We start from the raw sequence: 8,357 nt of genomic DNA, 5'->3' as shown, positions 1-8,357 counted from the left end.
ACTGATATTATGCATCACTGAAGTCAAAACTGCATGACATTCTACACAGGATGTAGGCAAGAGGATTGAAAATCATAGTCTAAAACAGGGCTTTTTTTGTAGAAAAAGGCCAGCAGGAACTCATTAGCATAATAGGCCACACCCAACAACAGAAACTCATTAGCATATTAGACCACACCCCTGACAGTACAGCTCATTAGCATATTAGACCACTCCCCCTGCCTTCCCTTGGCTTGCCCAGGTGCCCCATGGCTGCGGGGAGCCCATGCAAGCCGCCCCCTGGACAGGCGGGGGGAGGCATTTAAATGCCTCCCCGATCCTTCCAGGTCCCCCCTGGCCTGCCTGCCTTGGTGTCGCCGGGGGGGTCACTCTCCGTAGCCACACACGCAGAGGTTTTGGCTGTAGTGGGCGTGGCCAACTCTGAAGCCAGCCAGAACTCCGTTCCTGTGCGTTCCTGCCCCAAAAAAACCCTGGCCTAAAATGTTATCATCGTCCCCCCATACAGTAAAAAAAACACAACCATACTCCCTAACAAAGAGTTCCAGAGAACTTGACAATACTTGTACACCACGTTATCTTGGTTGGTCTCAATAAAAGGTATCGCAATGGCTTTAAATCACCAATCTTTGCCGTACTGCAGTGGTTAAGAGCAGTGGACTTTAATCTGGAGAACTGGGTTTGATTCCCCTTTCCTCCACAGGAAGCCTGCTGGGTGACCATGGGTCAGTCATAGTTCTCTCAAAACTCTCTCAGCCCAACTTACCTCACAAGGTGCTTGTTGTGGGAAGGGGAAGGGAATGCGATTGTAAGCCACTTTGGGACTCCTTAGGGTAGAGAAAATTGGGATGTAAAAACCATTTCTTCTTCTCTAGTCTACCTAGGAACCATTTGATGCCCCCTACCTCTTCATGAAGTCTTTAACTTCTTAAGGACTATATATACAAAAGCAAGAACAGGCAATTCTTGGGCTCACTTCGGCCCTGCCCTTTTCCTGCCTTCTTCACCCTTCACTTGAGGCAACCAAATATCCAGTCTACACTCAGCCTGGAAACTTGGCCTGTCAAATTTGTGCACAGCTGAATGAGGTCTGTAATCCAGTTTCCCAGCTGTCATTTCAAGTGTGGCATGGGGGTGATTCTTAGATTAGGGCCACAGCCTGAGGATGATTTCTATCCAGGAAATGGGGGGGGGGGGGGAGTAAAGAAACACTCCTGCCTCAGCACTTCAGCCCCAATCCACAGATACTCTGTCTTCCTCTTGCATAACTTCTAAATAATATTAATGAATTTAGGAGTGCTGATCATGAAGCTCTTGCATTGCCTATTTCACTAGGCTGTTGTGCAGACAAAACAAGAGGATATACTTTGTCTATCCTAAGCTGCTTAGTAAGAGCAGGATAAAACCATAATTTAAAAAATAATCAGAATAGCCTGATGCTCAGGAATTCAGCAAGTACATTTCCCCCTGAACTGAGACACAATTAGTCACAGAGCTCTGTCAGAAAAAAGGAGACACCTTATTAAAAGAGTGAAAATAAGGGTGGGCTCCCCCCTTTCTTCAGCCGCTCAATATATTATACATGGATGAGGTGGGAATTCTAATCAGCACTAGTGACTGTGAATAAATCAGGTATAGTTTTGTAATTAATTCCAGATTAATTAAAAAGGAGTACAAGTGTGATCTTGAGTATGCAGATTTTGTAATTAAGGCATCTGAAGGAGGAAGAGGGAAGCAAAAGCATTTAGGTCTCTGCAACCTACTTACTGCCAGACCGTTTTTGAGCGTCTTGAGAGTCAAAGGCTCTTGACTGACTCAGCATCACTTGATTTAGCAGTGTGCTACACAGAAAAAGAGATACCAATGAGGGAAGGCTCTGGAGCCCTGAGCCCCTCCCCCCTTTTGAAGGCCCTTGCCAGCTTCTTCTGGTAGTAGCATGGCCAAAGCAGCTCAGTATGTCTGTCACAGTGACCTGCTAGTGAGGCCCAAACAGGCCTTTTTAGTTGTTTGACCTTCTTAACAGCATTTCTACTACCTTTAAATCTATCTACATGAAAACATGTGACAATTTGGTTCTTCTTCTCAGGGAGAGAGATGGTAAAGCTGAATGCTTCAAGCAGACAAAAGAATGCCTGTGGTTGTAACTTGTCTCACAGTTGTCAGTTTTTTGACTGACCCTTTTGTGAACAGTCCTAATCCTCCACACAGAGCCACAGTTCCCACTGTCCCCTGAGATTACAAAATCCAGTAGATAGATGTAGTGTTGCCAGCCTCCAGGTGGGGCCTGGAGTTCTCCCGGAATCACAATTGACCTCCAGGCAACAGAGATTAGTTCCCCTGGAGAAAATGACTTCTTTGGAGAATGGACTCCATGGCATTGTACCCTGTTGAGATGCCTCCCATTTCTCTTGCCTGGCTCCACCCCCAGATCTCCAGGTATTTTCCAACCTGGAGCTGGTAACCCTAGATGTAGGGCATAATTTTACCCATAACAAACTGTATAAAGTGTCTTGAAGTAACAACTACTTGTGTTTAGAGTATTAGCTGGTAGTCAAAATCACCAGATAAGCCACAAATAAAGAGAAACTCACCTAAAGTCAATGCCTTAGACCAGACAAAGTATATTGAGGGGTGCTTCCCAGTAATCAATATACACTGGGAGGTGGGGGAATTGATTAAGGTTACAGTAGATTGTAGTCATAAAATGGTGCTTGTTAATGTTATACTGTTTGTTAGAAAACACTGTCAATCCAAAGCTTTAAAAAAATCAATGCGAACAACACTAATAAATTACATGGTATTGGATACAGCGGGGAAAAGCCAGCCATGCAAACAAGATGAAATCTCTCGGGACATACAGGCAAGCCTTCCCTAATATAGAAAGCATATTATAGCTATATAAAATTTTCCAGATTTTAAAGCCTGAGATCTGAAAGCAGAGTTTGTTTGGAAGCCTAGGAAAGCATGACAAATTCCTTTGCCTACTATTATTTTACATTCTCTAAGCCCCTAAAATTCCTGTTTTTACACAAAACACAAAGAAACAGCATGACAATGTATACTCTGGTAAAAGGACACAAATCTATCACTCATATTATGCATAATTGTAGACTTGAAGTCCTTTATAGTTCTGTATGTGAGCTAGAAATGCAGCCTTTTTCCAAATAGTTTCTGACATTTAAGGCTTCAGTTGTAATTTTATAAACTCCAGTTCTATGCATGTGTATCTGCTCCTAGTCTTGGGGATTACAGCTGTAATAATTCCAGAAGTATACCCTGCCAGAACAAATGCAGGTTTATTAGAACAAAGCAGGGCCTTTCCGGGCCTCTGCTAGAAACACAAAAGTAACAGCCAACAGGGGAAACTGAAACTAAACTACAGCGCATGCCTTTCGCCTAAGGGGACCATCACTATAGCGATTCTCTAGGAATTTCCCCTAGTCCAGTGGTGGCGAACCTATGGCCCGCGTACCAAAGGTGGCACTAAGCGCCCTCTCTGTGGGCATGTGCGCCGTCACCCCAGCTGCCCGGGCAGCCCCCGATTGGGCAGTTTGAATGGAGGGTGGGGGCCATGCAAGGCAGACGTAGAGTCAGCAGAGGAAGAGAAGAAGAAGAAGAAGAAGAAGAAGAGAAGAAGAGATTGGATTTATACCCCGCCCTTCACTTGGAGTCTCAGAGCGGCTTACAAACTCCTCTCCCTTCCCCTCCCCACAACAGACACCCTGTGAGGTGGGTGGGGCTGAGAGAACTCTGACACAAACAGCTCTTTTTCAAGGACAGCTGTGCCAGAGCTTGTGACTCACCCAAGGTCACATCAGCAGGTGCAAGTGGAGGAGTGGGGACTCAAACCCGGTTCTCCCAGATTAGAGTCCGCACACTTAACCACTACACCAAACTGGCTGCGCCCTGCGACTCCCCTTCTCCGAGGTGGCTGACCGCAATGAACAGCACCAGCCTCCAGAAGGGAGTGCCTGCTAAAGTGTTCCAACCCTTTTATCATTCGAGTTGCCCTTTTCTGCACTTTTTCCAAAGCTATAATATCCTTTTTAAGGTGTGGTGCCCAGAACTGCACACAGTATTCCAAATGAGGTCTCACCATTGATTTATATAGGGGCATTATGATATTGGCTGATCTGTTTTCAATACCCTTCCTAATAATCCCCAGCATAGCATTGGCCTTCTTTATTGCAGTCACACACTGTCTCGACATTTTCAGTGAGTTATCCACTACAACTCCAAGATCTCTCTCTGTTCTGATTCTTTCTCCTGGCTTTTCTGTTTGCTGGGGTGGGGTGCCTGGGCAGGGGGTGGGCTGGTGGCATCCTGCTGGGGGCTGTCATCTGCCCTTGGCTGGGGATGTACTAAAAGGAAGGACAGGATTGCCCATTGGAAACAATGGGAAACACTTGAAGGCCCATTGGAAATAATGGGAGCCAGGAATGGCAATTGACTTGCATGGGCTCCATTGAAATACATTACAGTACAAGAAGAGTTGCAAGTAGAGACTTAGGAATTTCCTCTCCTCTTTGCAGACAAATCTTTCAGAAGTGTAGTTAATATTTTTAAATAAATCATAGGTTGGAATCCATGGTTTATTTGATTTTTATCCTGCCTTTCCTCCAAGGAGATCAGTGCAGTGTACGTGATCCAATTCCACATATTTTGTCCCCGCTTCTGGATTTAGATGTGGTACTGGCAAGGTAAAGAGCTTCCCAGTGTGATTTTGTACAGGCTCAGTGCCTCACCCAATCTGTTCCTGAATTCTTGTGAAGTAGTTATATATGTTTAGTTAGCATGGCAGCATAACATCCTCATGGACTCTGGCATGCCAATTGTACATGCATAGATGGTTTGCAATCACCTCAGCATGGTTCAACAAGATGCTAAGCCCATACAAAGTTACATGGAGATGCTCTTTTGCCTTACCAACATCATATTTAAATCAGGGCTAAAGTAGACTTGGTCAGTGGTTTCCAGCCTTCTTGGTATGGGGACAGACAAGTCCAAATTTACTTGGTATTGAGCCAGGGCTGGCCCAAGGTTTTTTGTTTGCCCTAGGCCAAATACGACCTTGGCACCCATCTAGTTCAGCAATCAATTCTCTACAGTAGCTATCCACACGTTTTTGAGAAAATAACAAACATTGCACATAGGACGCAGCTGCCCCTACTATGAATCCCAACCGAGCAAGTGACATTCTGACTTAGACAGCCTTTGTACATGGAGATCCCATCCCATCCTTTGTCCACTCTCTCCTTCTCCATCACTCCCTCTAATCCCTCCCTAAGATTCTAAGAAACTCATTCTACTAATCATTAGGACACTTTCTACATGATCAACATGTATATAAAAAAGGTAAAGGTTCCCTTGCTCGAAAGCCAGTCAAATCCGACTCTAGGGTTGCAGTGCTCATCTCCGTTTCAAAGCCGAAGAGCCAGCACTGTCCGAAGACGTTTCCGTGGTCATGTGGCCGGCGTGACTAAACACCAAGGTGCACGGAACGCTGTTACCTTCCCACCGAAGTGGTACCTATTTATCTACTTGCAATTTCTAGCTTTCGAACTGCTAGGTTGGCAGGAGCTGGAACTAGAGACGGGAGCTCACTCCGTCATGCGGCAACCCGGGTCTCGAACTGCTGAACTACTGACTTTCCACATGTATATGCAGTGAAGCAAAAATACTAACTAATGTATGACATGGAAGATACTTTTTGCTGGATCAGATCTTGGTTTCTAAAACACAAAGGAGAGCAATGGAAAGGCAGAGGCAGCCATTTGAGAGGGCTGGCCCGCAACCTGCTTTCAAAGGCTTTGCGACCTACTTTTGAGTCCTGACCCACAGTTTGAGAAACATTGAATTAGGCTGAGAAACACTGAATAGCCCAGCTACTGTAAGAGTTTCTTGGCAGAGTAGATATTTGATCCCTACCTCTCACTGCTCCTAATCTGATATTCTGTGATCACATCACTATCTTATTGTTATCTGTGTAATCTGTGCCCTGTTCTCCTTTCAAGGAACACAAACTCTTATGTAGCGTTTCAGAGCAAACAAAGTGACTCTCAGATTATTTTCAGACATCACTGCACCAAGTCTGCAAATTATGTTACAATAATTTATCTTGTAGTATCCCCATATTGCAGGCCCAGGGCTTATTAAGGAGAGATCTTATGGAGAACACCACCACACAACCACAATATTTTGGAATAAAAAACAAGCCACAACTTTTATTGATTACAGACGAAGGAACACTGGCAAAGCATGGGGGCAGATCCTGGCGAATCGAGTGACCTGTCTGCTCCTCAGTAAAAACTGTCCCACAGCCCATCTGCTGGGGAAAACCCAGGATTGACAAATATTGATATTACAAGGGCAGCTGCCACAGAGTGGTACCATTTGACACTGGGGATGAGCCTGGGCACAGGCCCCAACCTGGCATACCATGTGGTGGCTTAACACCCCCACCCCAAACCCCATATGGGAGCCCCCAAAGGGGGGAGGCAGACACGCCCTTCTCCCCTCAAAGGATCCACCCAGATGTGCAAAACCACTCAACTGTGAGAGTTAAAGTATACACACACAGAAACCCAAAATCCCAGGGAGGGTAGGTGGGGCTACATGCAAAAACTGTGCTGCTGGAGCCTCTGAGCAACGCACTTTAAATAGATCTGGGCAGGCTCTACATCACCCTTGCGTAGAGGCCACCAAAACTTCCTGCACTTCCCCAGCTGGTGCATGGATGACGTAGGCTGGCCAGCACAGTTGCCTGAGGCTCCTGCCTTTCGCCGTTTGCCCAAGAGCAGGAAGGCCTCTTCCCGACCCCTCCTAAGCCCATGCTGCAAACCGGCCATGTTGGGTGAGCCACAGCCCTGCTTGTAGTGCTTGTGCACTGGAGTTAAGACACTGCTTTTTTTTTGCCTGAGGCCATCTAGTTGTACTCTGTATTAGTCTCAGAATGTGACATTTTTACATTAAATTTGAGTCACACAGAGTTCTTTGGATTTCTGTCACACACCCAACAACTTAATGGTGTCTGATACTGGAGGAGTAAAGCATTTCTTGCAAATACAGAAGGATTAAAGAAAACAGCTAACATGCTTCTTTCCTTTATTTCATATTTAAAGCTGTCATTGCACAGAACAAAAAAAATCACTATACACAAAATAAGTAGGGTCTACTTTACTAAAAAGGTAGATCTTGATGGTCCCATTTTATTCTGCAACAATCTCACACAACTGAATAGTCCCCCTCATGGGAACAAGAAATCATACACATTCTGACATAATATTTCAAAGTAGCAACACTAGAACCCTTCACCATGACAGCTGATTTTTAATGGAATTTTTTTTTGTATGGGGGATTATTTAATAATGTGAACAGCATATTCCTGATATGGTTTCTAGAAACAGATTTATTGCCTCTGAGAACTAGGCCTAGGTTTGGCTAAAATGTTGAGAGCAAGTCTATTCAATGGGGCTTACTCCCTAGCTAGTGTTCTTCAGGAAGTCAATATGGCTACAATCCTAAACGTACCAAGTAAACTTTGTAGTTGACCAGACATTTGGATTTCTCCAATCTAGACCCAGCATACCTCATCTTAAATTGTTCACTGACTGATCAGCCTCAAGACTGAGAGCCAGTGTGGTACAGTGGTTAAAGTATCAGACTAGGATCTGGCGTACCCAGGTTTGAATCCCCACTCTGCCCTGGAGTCTTGCTGAGTGACCTGCACCCAACTCTCCGTAGACACATTCACAATGTGCGTCAGTCCCCTGTGGTTTTGAAGTCCAGTATTATTACTAAAGAAAGTGGAATACCACTATGAGTCACTATTATCTGTACGTATCTCTTACAAACAGGGCGGTAAGAATGACACCATCTTGAATCCTTTAAAAGGTGTGGTTTTAGGGCAGTTGTACTAACAAAGACAGAGAGGAGTAAGTTGTAGTAACACATCTTTCTTTGAACAATTATAGGAAATCCAAGATTGTTGTCAACTTCTTTCTTCAGTGGGATTAGTAGGGAAAACTTCCCTTTGAATGTGTTCCCCTCTTAACTTTGTCCTGAAGAAATAGGATTCACATTAAGAGGATAAACCCTTGTTGTCATGTTAAAGTGACTTTGTTGCAAGCATAATACATTTTTGGGGGTGCGGAAAAAGCATACACACATCCATATGTCACTGTGTGAAATGCTACATGCATGATTATCAAATGCGACAATCTACAAATAGCAGCACACTTTCCTGCATGGATGTGCTTTCATTGTAGGGAATCTTTATCCCTTAAAAGTTCAATCATTTCACACTGCACCTACACCCCTAGCCAGACCCTCACCACCCTGAGATAACTAGCTGAGTGAGA

This window comes from Gekko japonicus, unplaced genomic scaffold, assembly GCF_001447785.1.
Source record: "Gekko japonicus isolate JY-2015 unplaced genomic scaffold, Gekko_japonicus_V1.1 scaffold911, whole genome shotgun sequence".
Classification (NCBI taxonomy): Eukaryota; Metazoa; Chordata; class Lepidosauria; order Squamata; family Gekkonidae; genus Gekko; species Gekko japonicus.
Note: the sequence above shows the minus strand (reverse complement) of the source record.